The sequence below is a fragment of the Diabrotica virgifera genome, chromosome 2, assembly GCF_917563875.1.
Source record: "Diabrotica virgifera virgifera chromosome 2, PGI_DIABVI_V3a".
Lineage (NCBI taxonomy): Eukaryota > Metazoa > Arthropoda > Insecta > Coleoptera > Chrysomelidae > Diabrotica > Diabrotica virgifera.
Window position 1 is genome coordinate 79737178 of NC_065444.1, and position 22361 is coordinate 79759538.

Genomic DNA, 22361 nt, shown 5'->3' on the forward strand with positions numbered 1-22361 from the left:
TAATATGGCATTATAATATATTATAATACATGCAATAAACTAATATTTAGATATTATTTTCTAATTTATTTCAAATTTATCTTATTGTTAGAGTTTTTTAACTATATGGTATACAGCCAACCTAGGGAACTTCCCTTTTAGTTTATCTTATTGTGTTCATGTTATTCAGAAATCTGAATTAAATCGATAATTTTTGATAATCTCCCGTCGTTAAGTATATTACGTCAGATGCCCTTCGTTGCTACGAAAAAATACATTCAGTGACATTAATGACACATGTTTTAAAAATTATAAAAGTGATGACTTTCAACAGTCAAATACATATTTATAACAACTGTGTGTTTAATTGCACTAATTGGTACTTACTATATAAATTACAATAAAATTTTGGTTTTGAACAGTTTTATTCATGAAATTTATTTAGAAAATTAATATAGATGTTATGCCCTTCTTAAAGATGCCAACACAACAACAGGGTCCTCATTCAAAATAGGTATTAAGTCTAAAACATCTATTGACTTATTATTTAATAAGGAAATTTGGCCACCTGGTGTAAACATTAAATGGTCTACAGAATCCTCATGCTCCGAACCAACAACTTCATCTGAGGCAAATATGAAACCGAAGCACATCAGAAGCCCAGTTAGCTTGGAAAATCCAATTACCATTCCAAGTAAAAACAAAAATGAAGTTCAAAGCACAAATATATTTACTGACAAGCAGGCCATCGAAATTTGCAAATCTAAAGATCCGTTCCGTTCCCAAATTAATTTCATTAAGAAAGATACTTTGGAACCATCGATAAATTTGGATCCTTTAACACCACCAAGAGTTAGATTAACCAATAACTCAAACAGTCGATATCTTCTAGCAAGATTAAGGGAACCTGATATATTAAAAGCAATTAAGCTACATCTTGCTTTCCTACACGACCAGCCTGCCTCAGTATTTTGTGATGGATATACCAACACCAGTGTGAAACTATTTTTGGCTTCCGAAGGACTACCTACCAAGACTGAGGAACTAAGAAAAATTCTTCTAGAATTTAACGATGCCTATGGAATTGGTCCAGCTGAGGTGGAAGCTGATCTTGTTGCTTATAGGTCCTTTCTAAGTTCAGAAAGAATCATACATCTACAAAAATCAAGGGAATGTCACCGAAATTATTATTCTACTAGCTCTCCAAGACGAAATTTTTAAATAACACGACGTGTTCTGAGGAACTAGAAACCTCGAATAATTTTAGTGATGACAACTTTAGTATGGTTCTGATTAATATTCGTTCTATAAGAAATAAAACTGACGAATTATTTTTGTTTCTGGAAGAATTAGGATTTCCCCCGATAGTTGCGGTTACAGAGCACTGGCTTGAAGTCAACTAGCCTTTTTTTGTAGAAAAATATACCACAATTGCTAGGTATGATCGTCCAAGTTCAGCTCAAGGAGGCACCCTAATTGTTTCTAGAAATAATGATTTTTCTCTGATTACAAAATATGACTTTCTGTTAAATGAAGCCTTCTTTGAGTTTTCCCTAGTTTATAATAAAAATCTTAATCTTTACATTATTTGCATCTATAGATCACCTGACTCCCCTGTGGAACTATTTTTTCAGAACCTGTTAAATTTGTTAGATGACTTGCCTCATAGAAGCAGAAAAATTCTATGCGGGGACTTCAACATTAATTATGATGCTGCTTGTGCTACCCAAATGTCCTTGGTCAACATATTTGAATCATATGGTCTCTCAATGCACGTTAATTCTACTACAAGGATTACAAAAACTTCATCTACCATAATTGACTATATTGTCTCAGATTTCTCACCCCTTGATGTCTGCTCTACAATTATTAATGCGGGATTATCAGATCATGAAGCAGTATTTACGAAGTTTAACATCTTCAGCAAACCCTCCTCGAAAACCCGACGTTTAGGTAGGATTTTTTCCGCTGGGAATTTTCATAAATTTCAAAATTTATGCTTAACTTCTGAGTGGCATTTTCCTTCTGCGAACGTGGACTATAATTTCAACGATTTTACAGAAAAGCTTGTCTCTATCTTCAATAAGGCATTTCCTTTAATTTCAATTAAGCCAAAACATCACAAACCCTGGGCTACAAAAGGTATTCGCATATCAGCCAAAAATATGCGCTCACTATTGTATATTAAGAAATTTGCTACCAACGTCTCTGTCACACAATATATCACCAAGTACAGGGTAACCTATCTAAAACTTATCAAATCAGCTAAAAAAGCCTACTATCAAAATCGTATGGAAAGCTCTAAAAGTGTTGCAAAAGAAACTTGGTCCATAATAAACGATCTTCGAAATAGAACTCACGCAGTTCAAACATTTGCCCTTCCAGACCCGGAAAATCTAAACGAATATTTCGTTAATGTGAGTAAAAATATAACTTCTACTATTTTGCCACAAAAAGATTCCATTTCCTATCTCCCCAATTCAGGAGTGTTCTCGAATTCATTCTTTTTAAGACCAATCGATATAACTGAACTGATCCAAACTATCAATAGTATCAAAAGCAAATCATCCTGTAGTACTGATGGACTATCCATAAAAATCTTCTCAAATCTCACAGAAAATGTGTTGGAAAACCTCGTCTCACTAATTAATGATTCCTTTGAAGGAGGCAAATTCCCAGAGTGCCTAAAGATAGCCATTATTATTCCCCTTCATAAGGGTGGTGAAAAATCTAATGCTTGCAACTATAGACCTATTGCCTTACTACCGGTACTTTCAAAAATTATTGAGAGACTCATAAAAACCCGTCTCATGTCCTTTCTCATTGATAACAACATCTTATCCCAAAATCAGTTCGGCTTTTTAACTAATAAATGTACCACTGATGCCTTGTTTTCTGTGTTTCATGAGGTTTACCAAGCACTAAACAATAATCTTTATACTGCCACTGTTTTCTGTGACTATGCCAAAGCTTTTGATTGTGTAAATCACGACATTTTGATTAAAAAACTAAATTTCTATGGGATTCGAGGTATTTCTTTGAATTGGTTCCAATCTTACTTGAATAATAGGAAACAAATAGTTAGAGCAAATGATACTGACTCTAGTCTCAAAAACATTGTATGTGGAGTACCACAAGGTTCAGTATTGGGTCCTCTACTGTTCCTTATCTTTATAAATGACATCACTAACTTAAAAATCGATGGAAAAATTTTTCTTTTTGCTGATGATACCAGTATCACTTGGAGCAACTCAACTATTGCATCTCTTCATGCAACTATAACTTCTGATTTGCTTACGATAAAAACCTGGTCTGACTCTAATTTACTCTCTTTTAACGTGGATAAGACAGTAGCATTATCCTATAAAAGTGCTCTTCAACCCCTGCTTGTTAATAACAGCCAGATCTCTACCGTTGATTCTGTAAAATTTCTTGGTATTTTTTTAGACAGCAACCTCAAATGGTCCCTTCATATCGATGTGTTAAGTAAGAAACTCGCCTCAGCCTGCTATGCTATAAGATCTGTTTCGAAAGAACTCAATTTAGCATCTTCTAAACTAACATATTTTTCTTTGTTCGAGTCTCATCTTCGATATGGTCTTCCTTTTTGGGGTTCTAGTACAGCTGCCCAGTTAGATGTTATTTTTAAATTACAAAAAAGAGCAATAAGGTATCTGTTTGGCCTCAGAAGAACAACACATTGCAGAAGTTACTTCAAAGATCACGGCATTTTAACCCTTACATCTTTATATATTTTAGAAACTGTTTGCTTAATTCGTAAACACATGCATGTCTTTCCAGCAAGGCCTCGTCATGACTACTCCACCAGAAATTCAAATTTTGATGTCTATTTACCGATCCCGTCCTCTGAGTTAGTAAAGAAATCTATATTATATTCCGCAAAAAAACTATACAACCATCTTCCTTTACAACTCAAATCTGCAACATATTTCCCCAAGTTCCGTAAAATGACAAAAGCTCATCTATCTAAAAGACCATATTATTCAGTAGAAGAGTTTCTTAATGACTAACTAAGAAATTACAGTAATGTACAAGTAACCAAACTTATCTATATTTGGGTGTCACATGCAGCAGCTTAAACTTATTAGTTTCTATGTCTATAAATAGTTTACTTTGTTGTATATTCACTTTGCAATTTCTATAAATTGTTGCAAATATATCGATTTTGTTTTTTTTTCTTTACTTTATTAACTTATATTTTGTATTTATGTTTATTTTTTTTATATTGACGATTTATCAAATTTCATAAAATTGTATTTGTTATTGTTATTGTTAGATATTATTTATTTATTTTTTTCTGACTTTAATTAAGCTTTGTCCATAAAATTTGTATTTTCAGTGACAATAAAGCATATTTCTATTCTATTCTATTCTATAATATAGAATTTTTGCCCTCGTGACACTGACATAATTTCACTCGCCTTCGGCTCGTGAAATTAAAACTGCCAAAGTGACACTCGGGAAAATTCAATAATTTTAGAGCTCTTATGCAATTACTACTGATAATTCGATGAAATAAAATTATGTTGACATAATATTTAAAAGTCAGATCAGTAGACAATTATAAAGGTTTTAAATCGTCGTCGTGCTAACCCATTATATTGAAAATTTGGTTCTGACAACCTTGTCAAAGAATTAATTTGTGTATTTTCACTTCTAAATAAAAATTGATATAACTCTATTTTTTGTGCCTTTTTTCCAAACGTACGGCCCTAGAAAAAATATTGTTCCTAACTCATGCGGAAAGTGTCTTCCGCGCACTCGACTGCTTGCCCGAACTCCGCTATCGCGTCGTTCGGGTCAACGGCAGTCTCGTGCGTGAAAGTATCACTTTCCGCACTAGTTAGGAAAATAACTATTATCTACTCCATGTCATATTATGTATAAGTTTTTAGTTTGTGAAAACTGTCATTATAGATAGCAGTGCGTGAAGCGTTTAACAATGTATTTTAAATGGGATTTACTTCTTCGCACACTTTCAATGGGTTTTTTGGCACACTTTCATATAATCAAATATCCTTAACTTTCGCGTTGTCATGGTGATGACAATATGAGCAATGACTTACAACATAATTTTCGACAGTTTTGTGGTTTGAAAGTAGTTAGGATTTTTAAACGTCAAAGTTTTAAAAATTGTAGAATAGAAATAAATTCCAGTGACGAAGAGTTACAGTTTTTTTTATTTGTTAATCGTAGATAAAATTTTGTATGAAAGTGTGCGTGAAGTACTTTTTGCGAACTTTCGCGATGTATAGCACTCGCTCCGTTGTCGCTCGTGCTCTAAAAATCGCGCGCGTTCGCAAAAAGCATACTTCACGAGCTGTTTCATAAATAACTATTTTTAGCCTAGACCGATTTTGAACTTTGAGATTACATTTTCTCCAACCTAATTTTTGATTGGAATTTTGCTATTTTTGGCAATTTTCGTTCTGACACGTTCAAGAACAGAACTTCAAAAAATGTTCAAGCAATTTGAAGAAGAAGCAAAAAAATATGGCCTGACTATAAACCAAGTAAAAACCAATTATATAGAAATGAGAGGAGAAAACGCTAAAGAAAATAAGTGGATTAGTTTAAGGACAAACGAAAAAGATTATAAATTTGAGAAGGTAACTGAATTTGAGTACCTTGGAGTAACAGTTACAAATAGAGGAGACGAACAGAGAGAGATAGATAAACGGTTGTTAAAAGGTAGCAAAGCAGTAGGTTCATTAAACGCACTGTTGAAGGCAAAAACGTGTCCAGGGCAACCAAGATCCGAGCGTATGAAACAATAGTGGGACCAACGGTGTTGTATGCATGTGAAACTTGGACAATGAACCATAAAGTAGAAAAAAAGCTAGAGATTTTTGAGAGAAAAATATTGAGAAAAAAGTTTTTGGTGGTATAAAGGAGGCTAATGGGGAATGGCGCAGAAGAACAAACCAGGAGCTAATGGAGATGTATCATCATCATCAGTAGATCGACAACCCTTTTTGGGTCCTGGCTTGTTCTAGGATTTTCCGCCATTCTGTTCTGTTCCTTGCTTTGTTCTTCCAGTGGGTAATCTCAAGTGTTTTCAGATCTTGTTCCACTTGTTCCATGTATCTAAGTTTGGGTCTTCCCTTTGACCTTCTCCCTACTGGTGTTTGCTTCATTATGTGTTTTGGTGTTTCGGTCTCCAACATTCGTTCAACATGGCCCATCCAGCGCAGACGTCTGATCTTTATGGATGTTATGACGTCGGGTTCGTTGTATGCTGCGTATAGTTCAAAATTATATCTTCTACACCATACGTCATTTTCTTTCACCCCCTTATATATGTGTCTAAGGATTTTTCGTTCAAACGTACCTAATAAGTTCTCATCGCTTTTCGTCAGTGTCCATGTCTCTGATCCATATATAAGGACCAGTTTTATCAGGGTTTTGTATATTTTGCATTTGGTTTTTCTCGTGATGTTGTTAGATCTTAGATGTTTAATGAGTCCATTATATGTTTTATTAGCAATATGTATTCTTCTCTTAACTTCTTCGCTGACATTGTTATCTGCGGTAACTAGTGAACCTAGATATGTAAAAATTTTTACGCTTTCGATGTTTTGGCCTCCTATTGCCAGATTCTGTAGGTTTCTTTGGCCTGTCGATTTGCTGGCCTTCATGTATTTGGTTTTTATTTCATTAATATTTAGGCCACTGTTTTGTGCCGCTCTTTCTATAGCATTAAATGCTTCTATCATTTCTCTTTTGCTTCTAGCTATGATATCAACATCATCTGCAAATGCCAATATTTGTACACTTTTTGTTATTATTGTTCCTCTGGTGTTGACTTTTGACTCTCTAATTATTTTCTCTAATGTGATGTTGAATAGAATACAGGATAAGGCATCTCCCTGTCGTAGACCCGTTCTAACATGGATTGTATCTGTTAGTGCGTTTTGAATTCGAACCCTGCTTTGTACTTTAAGTGTTTCTTTTAATGGAGATGTATAAGAAACCTAAAATAACTCAGAAAATCAAGGCACAGAGAGTTAGATGGTTGGGTCATGTTTTACGAATGCCACAAGAAAGAAACGTCCTAAGAGTCTTATTAGCAGGAGAACAAGGGAAGAAAAGAAGAGGGAGACCACGAAGGAAGTGGTTTGATGCCGTCCGGACTGACCTAGAAGAAATGGGTACAAGAGACTTAAGAGGACAAGTACAGGACCGCAAAAAGTGGAAGAAATTAGTCAAGACTATCGAAGCCAAGGGCCTCTAAGGCCTATAGTGCTGGTATATATAATATATGTTATGAGCACTTTAAAGATATGAAAATTGGAGTGGAGAAAGAGGATAAAAATAAAAAGGTGATGTTCGCAAATTATGATCCTATTGCTTATATCTTTGCTGTAAATGCCCGCCAACTTTGACCGGTTGTATCACAGGAACTACTCATCACAATTAAACGTTTTTTCTTTAAAAAGAAGAACCCGGTCGCTTTTTTTCCTATACCGCTTTTTTTTTTTTAATGTAATTTAATATTTCCCGAGATATTCTATTTGTTTATAAGCCAAGAAATTGTTTATTACTTTAAAATATTCCTGAGGCCGCTTAAATAGTCCAATTTCAATTCTGCAAAGTACATTAGATAGGTACAGTCTCTTGTTATACAAAAATCATAGTTATTCTTATATATCGTAATTATTGTAGTTGTTATAGCGACCGTAAATTTTTAATTAACAATTCAATTATCGCTAAACTGTTTATTTAATTTCCATCGTATTCTGGAATTATAATCTATACAAAGATAGCTTTTATATTACCAAGTTATTTAATTACTGGCAAACAATTACTTATCTAAAATTTTAGTTGAAAATTAAAGATTTTGTTTGAAAAACCCGCATTTTCCGGGGAAAATTTTCGTCGAAGTAAATCGGGAAAAACACGTCTCTATGTAGAATTTAATCAGGGTGAATTTTTATTTGCGTGTTTTTGGTGTAAAGTTAAAATCTTTGGAGTTATAGAGGCCATTTTGTTTATAAAAAAAAGTAGCACATTATCTGCGGACGTTGCATACCTATATTATTAATATATACAATCATAAAATTCGATTCGAAGCATTTTCAAAAGAGATGGAGCACGATTTTTATGGGATGCAACGGGAAATGTGGAAAATGATGAGGTCAAAGAGCAGAGATGAAGGAATTGATAGAAGTAAAACATATTGATACAAATACATGGACAACTTACCTTAAAAACCTTTATCAAACAGCTAATCACAAAGAACTGGAAACACCACAATTAGAATCGGATGAGAAAACAGAAATTAAAGAGGAAGATATAAAGAACGCCTTAAAAAAGATGAAAAATCGAAAAGCTCCTGGGAAAGATGGAATAGCTAATGAACTTTTAAAGTACGGAGGAGATAGACTTCACAAAGAACTGAATATCCTTATAAGTAAAATAATAAATACAGGAAGAATTCCAGAAGAATGGAGAACCACTCAAATGATATCGTTATTTAAGAAAGGTGATAGGGCAGACCCCAGTAACTATAGAGGGATAAATTTACTGAGCACTATACTGAAACTCACAACAAAAATACTTATGGAGAAAATAATGGCGTGCATAAATATATCGGATGAACAACAAGGATTTAGAAGTGGAAGATCATGTAACGATGCAGTTTTTGTGATAAAGCAAATAGCGGAGAAATCATTAGAATATAACAAACCAGCCTTTTTCTGTTTCATAGACCTAGAGAAAGCGTTTGATAGAATCCAATTAAAAGATGTGATACACCTTCTATATGAGAAAAATTTACCACTGGATATCATAAAACTGATAGAAAACATATATGTAAGAAATAAAATAGAGATGAAAGTCAATGGAATAATAACAGAACCCATAGAAACAAACACAGGAATCCGGCAAGGAGATTCACTAAGCCCTCTACTGTTTAACATAATATTGGATGCAATAATAAAACAAGTGAAGAAAAAAAGAGGGTACAAAATGGGCAATAGAGAGATAAAAATACTCTGTTACGATGATGACACCGTGTTAGTAGCAGAGTGCGAAGACGACCTACAAAGATTATTGCACGAGTTCAACATTAACGCAAAAGAAATGAATATGAAAATATCAGTCCAAAAAACAAAAAGCTTAGTAATTGCCAAAGAACCAATAAGATGCAAATTGGAGTTAGACAATCAAATTATACAAGTAATGACTTTCAAATATCTGGGAATTAATCTATCAGCCGACAACAATATCGAAGAAGAGGTAAAAGACCAAATAATTAAAGCCAGTAGAATGGCCGGATGCCTAAACGACACAATTTGGAAAAACAAACACCTAAGATTGGAAACAAAGGCCCGAATATATAAGTCAGTTATTAGGCCAGTTATGACTTACACGGCCGAAACAAGACCAGATACAAGCAAAACACGAAGACATCTGGAAACCAACGAAATGAAGATCTTAAGAAGGATTGCTGGAAAAGGACTACAGGATAGGGTAAGAAGTGAGGAAATCAGACGCATATGTGGAGTAGACAATATAAATACCTGAGTAAAGAACAGAAAAGAAGAGTGGAATGAGCACATAAGCAGGATGTCTGAATCAAGGATAGTAAGAATAGCTAGGGACAAGTCACCGTTAGGCAGGAGAAGTATAGGACGCCCAAGGAAAAGATGGAATGACAACTTAGGGGCAGAATGAAAGGCACCGTTGAAGAAAAACAGGCAGTACTGCCTATATAAAAGAAGAAGAAGAATAAAATTCGATTTCAGTAATAAAATTGCTGTTAAATAACTTTTCTTTGTATTTTGCTAATTAGTCCAGAGTAGAGGTAATAATTAGGAATGAACTTATTTTATAAAGTTAATTTATTGAAATGTTTAATCTTTCTTCACTACTGAGAAAATTGATGAACTCAACATTAAACAGCTTGAACACCATACAGACTATTACGAATATAAAGATAAATATAGAACGGTAATAAATAAATTAAAAAAATAGGAACAACAAAGTTACTATTGTTAAGAAGCTTTAATATTACATATCGTTGAGTAGTACAAAACTATCGAGTGAATTACATAAAAAAAAACAATTAATATTTTTAATATATAAAACTTTTGGGGAAACAGTGATACAGATCGTCCCAAATACTTTTTTCAGTGCGTCACAGATTATCGAATTCTCTCTAACGCATTACAGTTGGAATTGACAGAAAAAAACGTACCTGTGTGATTATTATACATTCAGCTTAGAAAATTATGTATTCCTTGACGGGTATTTGCATATTAAAACGGATTTATACTTATGTATAATTGGTTGGCGATTACAATACTCTAAATAGACAATTAATCAATGAGGCAAATAAAGATAATTTCATACAAAAACAATCGATCATATGGTAAAATGACAATTGTAATTTCTAGGTTAGTATTTGTCAACGACGCGACGTAAATATAAATATTTTATGTCAACGGTATATTCGGACATTGTATAATGAAATTTGATTTTATATTTATTAATTTTTACATTAAAATAATTTAAATAATAATTGTCTGGGGAACCACAAGTCAAAATTGCAACTTTTCCTTTATTTAACTGAAATATTATAATCATTTTTGATAAATATGAAACCAAATAAACTTTATTGTTAATAAATAAATAAAATTTTATTGATTTATAAAATGAAATAAACAATAAATAAAAATAAACCAAACACACAAAATGTACATACTAATGTCACTGTTACTTAAAATCATAAACGTCAAAATTCAAAGTAAACAAGATATCAGCGACATGCCATGTTGTTTATCCTTGTTTAACTTATTGTGGTTTCTATGGACAAGCGGCTTAATTTTGCAATACTAGTTTCTCTGGGTTAAAAAGAGACCTAGTATAAAAAGTAATTCGTGAATAATTTCATTCATGGGAAAAGTTAGAGAGGATACAGCCAGCCAGAGGAAATTATTGCCCTTGTGGGTTTTACTAGTATGATTATAACAATGGAGGGACATTTTCACGTAACAACGATTCTATTATACATAATACTTAAGGTAATTGAAATTTACTCTAAATTATAAAAATTCCCAGAGTCTAAATAAATATTTATTTAATTTATGTGTACTTCAAATTTTATCACCATTTGTAAAAACGTGGTAATTTGAGCCAGTCAGACTCTGCAAGTTTTAACAGTCTCAGACAGTCCGAGTCATTAAACAATTGATTCGAAATGCAGCAGTACAAACGTATGGCTTAGTTGTGTGTTAAAATAGCGACAAACAATTGTAAAATGATTTCAATTCGATTAAACGAAAACGAAAACGTCACTGAATTGCTGTTATTTGTGTATTGTTATTTATGGGTGTTATTTTATAACTATTTTCTTGCTTTTCGCAGTTCTTTGGTTCTCTGCAGCCTGAAATAAGGGGAGTGTTATGAGTCAGATACCTCTGATTGAGGCCTTGTGTGTTAAAGAACTTGAGATTTCTCTTCGCCGCCAAAATACTCCAAAAACTCATTCTACGATGCAAAATTACTTTTGAGAACTTAATCAGTTCTCGTCGCCCAGTAAACTGTGTTCCAGACAGTTAGTTCTCATTATACAGTGTGTCAATTTGAAAATGTGCCATCCTATATAATTTGGTCCCTATAGAAAATCTAAAATATGCAAAACCACATCAAATTTATTTGTGCGGGGGACATTTTGTAGACCAGTTTTCAGTTAAATTACATCAACTCTCTAGCGGGGGCGGACATAACCTCCAAAATCTTTAATGGAAATAAGGGTTTAGTGATATCTCATTTTAAAGTTCGTTAAACTAGCTTTTCAAAAATACCACATGTATTAATTTCTTTTAAGTACTTTTGAAACAATCTTGGACTCAAAACTCCAAACATTTTTTGGAATTTTGAACTCGATACTTAATATTTTTACGGTTTTACTTGATTTTTTCACAAATACTACAAAAAATACTCAAAATACTCCAATGCTGCAAAAAAATTCAATTTGGAGTTCAATACTCCAAAAAAAGTTCTGAACTCGACACTTAATATCTTTACGGTTTAACTTGAGTTTTCCAAAAAGGAAATTTTCAACTAAAAAGAAATATAATGTATGTAACATTTTTGAAGAGGTGGTTGAACGACATTTAAAATGAGGTATCATTCAACCACCCTTTCCATAAAAGATTTTGAGAGTTGTGTCCGCCGCACTAGTGGATTGATGTATTTTAGTTAAAAAGTAGTCTACAAAATGTCCCCCTCAGAGATAAATTTGACATGTTTTTGCAAAAAAAATTCAATTTGGAGTTCAATACTCCAAAAAAAGTTCTGAACTCGATACTTAATATCTTTACAGTTTTACTTGATTTTTCCAAAAATACCTACTCCAAAAAATACTCAAAATACTCCAATATTCAAAAATATTCAATTTGGAGTTCAATGCTCCACAAAAATTTTGGAGTTCAGAACACGATACTTAATATCTGTACGGTTTCACTTGATTGATTTTCCCAAAAGTACCAAAAAGAAATATAATAGGTATATATGGTATTTTTAAAACGGAGGTTGAACGATCTTTAAAATGAAGTATCACTCAATCCCCTTTTCTATTAAAGATTTTCATCCTTTTTATTAAAGAAAAATTCAAAGATTTTTGATGTACTGCTCTCTTAAACTGAGTAGAATCTATTCTTATTTTGCTATAATCAGTTTCTTGAATTTGAATTCTCTTTTTACTACAAGAGTTAACTTTGACTTGATCTTTATTTGTAAACTTGTTAATGAAATAATCCAATCTCCTGAATTGCTTCTGCTCATCTCAGCTGTTTTCATATTCCTTCTCGTCCAGTGCGTCAGAATTCACTTTTCCATGTTCCTCATTGAATAAATAATTTAGAATTTAGTGCAGTCACTGAAGGTGGATATGAGGCTATTACCTCCGATTTCGTTGACCCAAGGATGGTACCTAGTAGAGGTAAGACATTTGTCCTCTAACTTCTGGTTTTAAAGTTGCAACCGGAATTAAAGACGCTGAAATAATACAAGTGATTTATTATTCGACGTGCCTTAGCTAGACGACATCAAATATATACTTCCAGTTTCATTCCTGTCTGTCCGTCCGTCTGTCTGTCCGTAAATATAACTCATCCGTTATTAGAACTGATAGAATGAAAAATGAGGCGTCGAGTGAGAGTTTATAACTCAAAAATAGTATTAAAGGTAAGAGATTTAGCCTCGGACTTCCGGTTCCAGAGTTGCAACCGGCAGTACTGTTTTAAAGTCGCCAAAATAGTTCAAGCGATATATTACTCGACGCGCCTTAGCAAGATAAGAATAAATAAATATTATTGGTGTTTATGTCACTTCCAGTTAAAAAGGTCTAACCAGAAGTGCCACATTATAGTCGCAGAAAGTGATATACACAAATAATTTCGTATTCTAAAGTCGAGCTCAAATATTTAGATGCTGATCTGATATCATTTCCGGTTAATTAGTTATGATCAGAAGTTTAGTAAAATGACTCAAAATGAGTGAAATCGTATATAGACGAAGAGTTGAAATACCGACTTCCGGTCACATTGGTTGAAAATCGACGATTTTTTGCGAATAACCTAAAAACTTGCATCTAACGAAAAACAGTTTAGGCACATTTTTGTGGATTAAGAAAAACCCAAGAGATTCTTCTTTATTTTTTTTTCAGAAATCTTCTAGTTGCAATACAAAGCGAGATGTGGTAGGTGAAAGGAGACTTTCTATGAATAGTTGAATCATAGTGCTAGGGACACTCTTAAAAATGAGTGCTGATAAATGTCGATTGCATTCAAACTAAGCAGGATACGGGGCAAAAAGACTGATCACTCATAAATATATTCCTTTTGACTGCCACCCACAATAAGAGGTTATTCTCCATATGCCAGCGGAATATTAGACCCATAAGATGAATCATATGAAGAACACCAGAGTTGCGTTGCCGGCACATAAACAAAGTTTGTCAAAACGCGAGAGGCGAGTTGCTGGCAGTTAATAGGTTAAGAAAAAAATGAGTATATTTACCCCGCACCCACCAGAATTTAAATACATCAACTTTCTTCTAGAATACCTTTTATTTGAATGTTATTACTATGCTAAAAAAATTAGATCATGTTATAGAGCGCATTTTTAAATTTTCTTAAAAATCCGCCATTTTCTTTCTGTCATTTTCTTCGTGTAACTCGAAAATAGAATAGTAAGAGATCCGAAAAAATGATTCAGTAGAAAAATGTAGGGTTTCTTTTGACAAACATTTTGATTTACTTATTATTGCAGCATAAAACTGTGAGACATATCATTACTTTAAGTAAGGTTGATAGCGGGAGTATAACTTTTCTTGCGTCCCGTAACCCTTTATCTTTTATAAAAACTAATATTTTGAATTTATCCATATGATCAATTAGGTACTTCAAATTTCCTATAAAATGCTTGTTGATTGGATACGGTATTTTTAAAATTACCGATGTTGTTGTAAATAAAAAATATAAAAAACAATTTTTAAGAAACGCTTTTTTTTAGTTATGAGTGACTAAAATTAAAAATATTTAAAAAAAATCAACTGAAAAGCAAAAAATTTAAAAAAATTCCAAACTCGAAGGATTATTCGAAAAAAACTGTTAGACAGATTAAATATACAAAAATCTCACACATTCGTTAAAAAATTGAAAAATCTAACACATTCGTTAAAGAAAACCGTGGGGCAAAAGCCGTTTATTCGATGAAGATGCACCCCACGCTTTACTTTAACGAATGTGTTAGATTTTTTCAATTTTTTAACGAATGTGTGAGATTTTTGTACATTTAATCTATAAAAGTTTTTTCGAATAATGCTTCGAGTTTGATTTTTTTTATTTTTTGTTTTTAGTTGATTTTTTTAAAATATTTTTAATTTTAGTCACTCGTAACTAAAGAAAAGTATTTCTTAAAATTTTTTTTCATTTTTTTTTTATTTTTTACTTTTTAGTATTACACTTTTCAAACATTAAAATATATCGTCATGTTTATTAAAATATATGTATACAACATATGATGTACAAACATGAAAAGTAGTCGGAATCGGCAAAAAGTTTTAAACTTTATTATTTATTTATGAAGCATAACGTAAACAATTAACGTAAAAAGTGAAATTATGTAAAGTTCATATAATTAGCTACAATCTATGAAAGTTTCAAGTTTCTTCATTGTAAAAAACAAATTTAAGGATTTTCCATTAAAATCGTTTTTTTATTTAAACAATTAATATACATAAAAACAATTATTGACTAATCGTGTCGTTCCCGCGAATGCATATGTCTGCAAATTTTCATTCATTTGCATTGAAGAAAAGGCAGTCAAATTAACGTCTAAAGATTTGACCCAAACGACTGAAGTAAAGAAAAGCGTTTAAAAAACCAAACAACATATTTTGTATAATTTTTATTACTTATGTTCTATAAAGATAATTTTTTCTCAACTTTTATATTTTCCATCATAAGGGATAGTTTTAAGGGATGCAAAATTACAAAAACATATTTTGATTGTAAATGACAAAAATTACCAATTTCATGTAAATAAAGAGATAAATGATTTATTCAAATGTATTTTTTATTGTTTTTATTTTACAAAGATAGGGATTGCATTGAAAAATAAAAAGCAAAAAATAACAGTGACCCATAATACCGATACCGATAGAGAATAATTTAAAATATATACTAAATTAATTAAAAATATTAATAAATCACTTTTTTACAAATTCCATTATCAAGGAGGGTGGTTTATAAGGAATCAATTAAACAGCTAACTAATAATAATGTCTTACAGCAGCGATACTCAACCTTTTTTTTCTCTTTGCCATATAGAAGCTATTGCCACAGGTTGCGGGCCGCAATTTAGGTGAAGTAGAATTATATCGGCAGCTATACATATATGATTTCTGTGGTTTTCCGAGTTTTACTTCACGTTGAATAATTTTATTTTCGCGACGTTTCGGCAAGCTTGCACTTTTCATTGTCAAGTCAGGAGTTCCGCTTCTCCCTGTGGCTTGAAGTAAACAGTTTAGTTCGAGCCACAAAACGTCGCTTCGTCCAGGTGCGAATCAGTGAGTCAGGATCGGTAAATTTTTTTTGCATATTTCATTTTTGAATATGAGGATTCGCACAGGTATGTTGAAGCAAACAACGTGAGGAGCAAGTAAGCGCAACTTTTTAGAGTTGTATACTTAAGCGGTACTAATTTCCAGAATTCTTCGTATTTATATTGATTTGCGTCTCTTTTTTCTTTAAAATTGCGTCCAGATTTGTATCGTTTTTAGAATAAACTAATTCATCTGACAACTTTGCGCTATTAAATCCCAATATCGCAAGTTGTGTAGTAGTGGCTACTTCTAAGTGCCAGGGATGATTATCCACTAATAGAATATTTTTTCGCAAATCATTAAATCTTTCCTGAAATAGTTTTCTGGAGATACATGAGCTTTTATCAATGTCAGAAAGTTATGCACATTTTTTATATTAATTTCCTCGATGTGTACCTCTTTAGCTTGTCCTCGAAAGCAAATACTTTATAGGTTATTCCACGAATATACGACTGTTTTGGATTATCGCGACAACGAATATTTTAGTGTCCAACATAAGAAATACGAAAGTAAATTGCTCAAGTTACAACTACTACATAGTTTTATTCAATTTTAGCAATAAGCAGGGCGTCTTTATCCAATAGGCAACAGAGGCAGTTGCCTAGGGCGGCAAAATACTGTACAAAAAATTTTTTGTATATAAAAATTAAAATCAAATAACCTTTAAGTACATCCATTAATGGAATGGAAGTGGGCATTCATATTCCACATGTAGATGGAAACTTTTGACTGACAACTTAAAATCACCTGTTGTGAAATCTCTTGTGATACTAAGTGGTCCGCAAGGGCGGATTAAACTAAAGCGTTATACACTGGCTTCAGCGAAATAAAAAATGCGCTTTTTAATATCTTTAACCACGAATGTCAAACTGCAGCTGTGAAACATATGGACAGTTTTGAAATGGCTTTATTAGCTGTCATTTGGCAACATATTTTAGAGAGTGTACCTATCCAATAAGTATGCCCAGAGTCCTGCAATCGATCTGTCATGTCGTTAAAAAGTATAAAGCTCTTGCAAATTACTTTACCTCAATCAGAAATAATTTTGCCATTTATGAAGAGGATGTCAAAAAATTCTGCCCCAATAAAACATTAAAAGAAATAAGAAAGGGAAAAAGAAAAATTCAATTTGACGAGGAGGTCGATGATGCACTAAACTTTTCAGCTAGTGATGTGATGAAAATCCACATAATATTCTATATAAATCGGCACTCTGATAAGAGACCTGAATATACGTCTGGTATTAAAGAAGCTGAAAATCTGATATAAAATTAAAACGATCTAGATACCTCATTCATACATGAATGCATTCATGGGTTATTTGGATACCACAATAAAATCACCAATTGACATATCTAAATATTTAAAGAAGAATGGATTGAAAGATATTTTGGCATTACTTTGCGCATTTATTTGTGCATCCCAGTTGCCAAAGTGTCCGCTGAAAGGTAATTTTCGAAAATGTAAAGAATTAAAAAAATAATTTCCGATCAAGTATGACGCAAGATTGTCTTAACAATTTGTCGATTTTGTCCATAGAGAGTGACGTAACAAAGGCGATAAATTATGACAACATTATAGATGAGTTTGCTAAAGAAAAATCAATAAAGAAATATCTGATGTGATCGAACTGGAATGACAATTTTTTCTGTTGTATGTATATAAACATCGTAGTTAATATCCATTTTTAGTGTACCTATTCTTATTAAAATGAAAAATTCTGCTTGCATTTTTTTTCGCAAAAAATGGTACATGTTTGAAGGGCGGCTACTAGAGAATTGCCTAGGGCGTCAATTAACTTAAATGCGGCCCTGGCAATAAGGGGTAGTTTTCACCCCTAAAAATTAATAAGCATATATCAGCATTATGTAGATTTTGAATTAGGAGGTAAGTAGAGCATATTAATAAACGAAACTGGAGACCAAAACAATGAAATAAAAAGACGTATCGAAATTGCCAGGGCCACCTTCATAAAGATGAGAAAATTCTTCTGCAACAGAGATATCAGCATCCCTCTACGATTAAGAATGCTAAGGGGCTACGTATTTACCACGCTATTATACGGTGTCGAGGCCTGGATTCTCAAACAGAACAACATAAAAAATATTGAAAGTTTCGAGATGTGGTGCTACCGTCGAATGCTGAAGATAAGTTGGGTTGAAAGAATCACAAACCACATTGAAGTAATACGAAGGATAGGAAGAGACCCAGAAATTTTGTTAACGATAAAACGAAGAAAACTCGAGTATTTGGGTCACCTGATGAGAGGTCATAAATACACATTACTTCAAAATATAATGCAAGAAAAAATAGAAGGGAAACGGAATCCAGGCCGTAGAAGAATGTCATGGTTGCGGAATTTGAGAGAGTGGTTTGGCTGCACCACTAATGAACTTTTTAGGTAAGCTGTAAACAAGGTCAGGGTAGCCTTGATGATTTCCAATCTCCGATAGGAGTGGCGCAAGAAGAAGAGGAGCATATTCCCAAAATGTCATCAAAATCGATGTATTAAGATAGAAATCAAAGATAATTTTCTATTTTTGCTCTCATTTACTGGATAATACTAAACAATATAGTACCTTGATGCTATAATAAAAAATGTTTTCGTTTAAACCATCATCCAAAAAACCCAAAATATTCTTTTAGATGACCATTCAATATTTGGAACGAGTTACTTCCATACCGGCCATCTCTAGCCCTTGCACCCGACCATCCCACAGGTTAGCTTTAGGTTGGCACCGCTGGAATTTCAGTCAGTTCAGTCTAGCTCAAACGCTGCGGGAAGGCAGAATTATCGGCTTTTAGTGAATGTTTGTTGTGACGTTGGAGATGCGATTTTGTCAAGTTTTTTCATTAAATTGATGAATGTAAGTAGCCCTATTAGTTGTAGCGCTTTGTTTCGTTTTATGTCGTCGTTAAATTCAAGGCATCTGCGAAAAACGACGCCCTTTTTACTAGTAGGCTGTTGATGATTGCGAGAAAAACAATGGTGCAATTTGATTTGCAGTTAATTTTCGTAGTTGTTTGTGATTGTTTATCATTGTGAATCTACAGTCATGCAATTTTTTTAGATATTATATATTTAGCTTGAGGTAGGTTTTTGTTAAACTTCTTATAGTGCGGATACTTTGGGGTCATTCTACTACAACTGCTTAATGATTCTAAAAATGTGTTCCTGCAAATCCTGCAGTAAGTTTTATATTATTTTGAATAAATGGTTTTATTCAAACTGAAGTAATTATTGTTAAACTATAATTTCCATTATCATTTCCATTAACTTTTTCCTTTGTGCTTATATTTCTCACTCGTGTTTCCATATTTTCATGTCTTCTTTTGAATATAGTCTTGGAGGAAGCTGTAGAAGGTGCCAAATTAGTCAACAAGAAAATAATTGCTAATCCTGGTCTTCACAAACGATTTGTGTTTAACTTTTCTCACGACATGCATTTAAAAAAAAATGTCTCTTTCCATGCTTTTACTTGGTAAAGGTATATCCTTCTTTTATAATAACTTCGTTTATTTTAAAGATACCACAATCATTTAAACACTATTTTCAAGTACATTTGAAGGACGATAAAATCACACTGATTACATCAATTCAAAATATTTAGTTTTGGAAAGGTAATGGGCCAAGGGCCACAAAAAAGGTGATCCTCACACTCTCATTCAAATTTAGTAGTGACATCTCTGACAGTTTTTACGCTACATTAATGAAACAATTTTAAAATCTTGTTAAAAAGCCCTACATTTCTGTACTTAATTATTTTCGTATCTCGGATCATCATTTTCGAATTACAGGGAGAAAAGGCAGTTTTTTAAGAAAATTTTAAAATGTGCTCTATAATTTGATCTTATACAAAAACTGTGCATTTTAAACCAGTTTAACTTTTTGAGCACAAAAATAACATTAAAATAACAGGTATTGTAGAAGAAAAACGATGTATTTAAATTTTGGTGGATGCGGGACAAATATACTGCTTATTTTTTCTAAAATATAAAATATGACTCATAAATTTTTTTGCACTGTATCTTTATTATTTTCAGTTGAATACTCTTATTCGTGCATTCCAAAAAGTCTCCTTCCACCTACCATATCTCGCTTTACATTGCAACTAGATTTCTGAAAAAACGAATCCCTTTGATTTTTATGAGCTGCAAAATTTTTTTTGCACTTGTTTTCGTTAGATGCACAGTTTTTAGGTTATTTACAGTTTTCCATCTTGCCAATTTGCCAATCTTCCAATTTTCAATCTTGTAATTTCCAATTTACCATTCTTATCCAATGAGAATGGCTTTCGATCACGAATAACTCAAACACTATTGAGTATTTAAAATAGTTATTTATGAAACAGTTCGTAAAGTATGCTTTTTGGGAACGCACGCGATGTTTAGAGCACGAGCGACAACGGAGCGAGTGCTATACATCGCGTAAGTTCGCAAAATGTACTTCACGCACAGTTTCATACAATATTTTATCTACGATAAACAAATAAAAAACTGTAACTCTTCGTCACTGGAATTCATTTCTATTCTACAATTTTTAGAACTTTGACATTTAAAAATTCTAATTTCTTTCAAACCACAAAACTGTCAAAATTTTTGTTGTAATTTATTGCTCATTATGTCATCACCATGACAACACGAAATTTAAGGATATTTTTGATTATATGAAAGTGTGTCAAAAACAGTGCGAAAAAGTAAATCCCATCTAATAGTTATTTATGATATGTGTTAAAACTACAATTTTAAGGCACGCATGTGATAGTTGTGAACAATTATAATTTATTCATTCTCAATTACAGGACAATATCTAAAAGCTTTTACTTGAACTTGACTGACATTCCATTTTTATATTTTTCTTGACATTACTCAAAACTGCATATACTGTCAATACGTAAATCATAACAACTATAGAATAATAACATCTACTTTTATTGTTGTATACAACATAATATAACAGAATATATATTCTAACAAATTTTAATAGTTTTTTTTCTACAAACGTGTTAAAAATGCAATAATACAGTTTAAATTAAATTTTAAAAAACCTTATAAACCACCTTTTTCAAATTGCGCAAGTTGTACTATTAATATTAATGTTAATAAATGAAATATAAAATATTTTGACGTTTCACAATTTGACAATTCACTTTTAACTGCAGTGCCTTAAAAATTTTAAAGCACTAGTGCTTTAACGCTCTAATGGAGTGCTAAAAATTGCATTTTTAATACGGTTGTAGAAAAAATACATTGTTACTTCACGCACACTTTAAACCCTTTACTTACTGTTATCTATAATGACAGTTTTCACAAACTAAAAACTTATACAGTATGGTGCAAATGAAAGGAACAAATTCGATATTTCGTAATCTGGCGACTTTAAGGAAAAATCCCGAAATAGGTCGATTTTTATTTTTAAATTCTGATTTTGAGGCGTATATATCATATTAGTGACGTCATCTGTCTGGACGTGATGACGTAATCAATGATTTTTTTAAAATGGGACTAGGGGTCGTGTGACAGCTCATTTGAAAGGGTATTCAATTCTCTATTGAGCAATATAAACATTGACATAATTATTTATACAGGGTGGCCAAAAAAATTATTTTTGAATTATATTAATTGACAAAAAAAGAAGAATGTATGCAATTTATTTAATTCAAAATACATTTTACAGCTGTCAGAAATCAGAAAAAATGTTCATTTCACAAGTAAATATTGCTTTTCGCTTAAATTAAATGTTCAAACTTCCAAGAGGCAGGTGGTTTGCTTGAACATTGAATTTAAGCGAAAACCAATGTGTATTGGTGAAATAAACAATTATAACTGTTTTTTGACAACAGTAAAATGTATTTTACATAGTGTAAAATGACAACATGAGTTAAATAAATTATATATACATACTTCTTTTTTTGTCAATAATTTAATTAAAAAAATATTTTTGGCCACCCTGTATAAATATTTATGTCAATGTTTATACTACTGAATAGAGAATTTAATAGCCTTTCAAATGAGCTATCACACGACCCCTATTCTCATTCAAAAAAATTATCGATGACGTCATTACGCTCAGATAGATGACGTCACTCATATGGCATATATGCCAAAATATCGTAATTTAAAAATAAAAATCGACCTATTTCGGGATTTTTCCTTAATATCGCCGGTTTACGAAATAACGAATTTATTCCTTTCATTTGCACCATACTGTACATAATATGACATAGAGTAGATAAAAAAATTA

General features: G+C 32.2%; 1 protein-coding gene across 1 annotated transcript in view; it reads left to right on the plus strand.

Moving 5' to 3' along the window:
- Window positions 1–18884: 18884 nt before the first annotated feature.
- The window catches only part of LOC114331611 (rho-related BTB domain-containing protein 1), a 113379-nt gene continuing 109902 nt past the window's right edge, over window positions 18885–22361 (plus strand). Inside the window, exon 1 of the mRNA XM_028281222.2 lies at window positions 18885–18984. The gene's annotated coding sequence lies outside the window, so the exon portion shown is untranslated. The remainder of the gene's footprint in view (window positions 18985–22361) is intronic.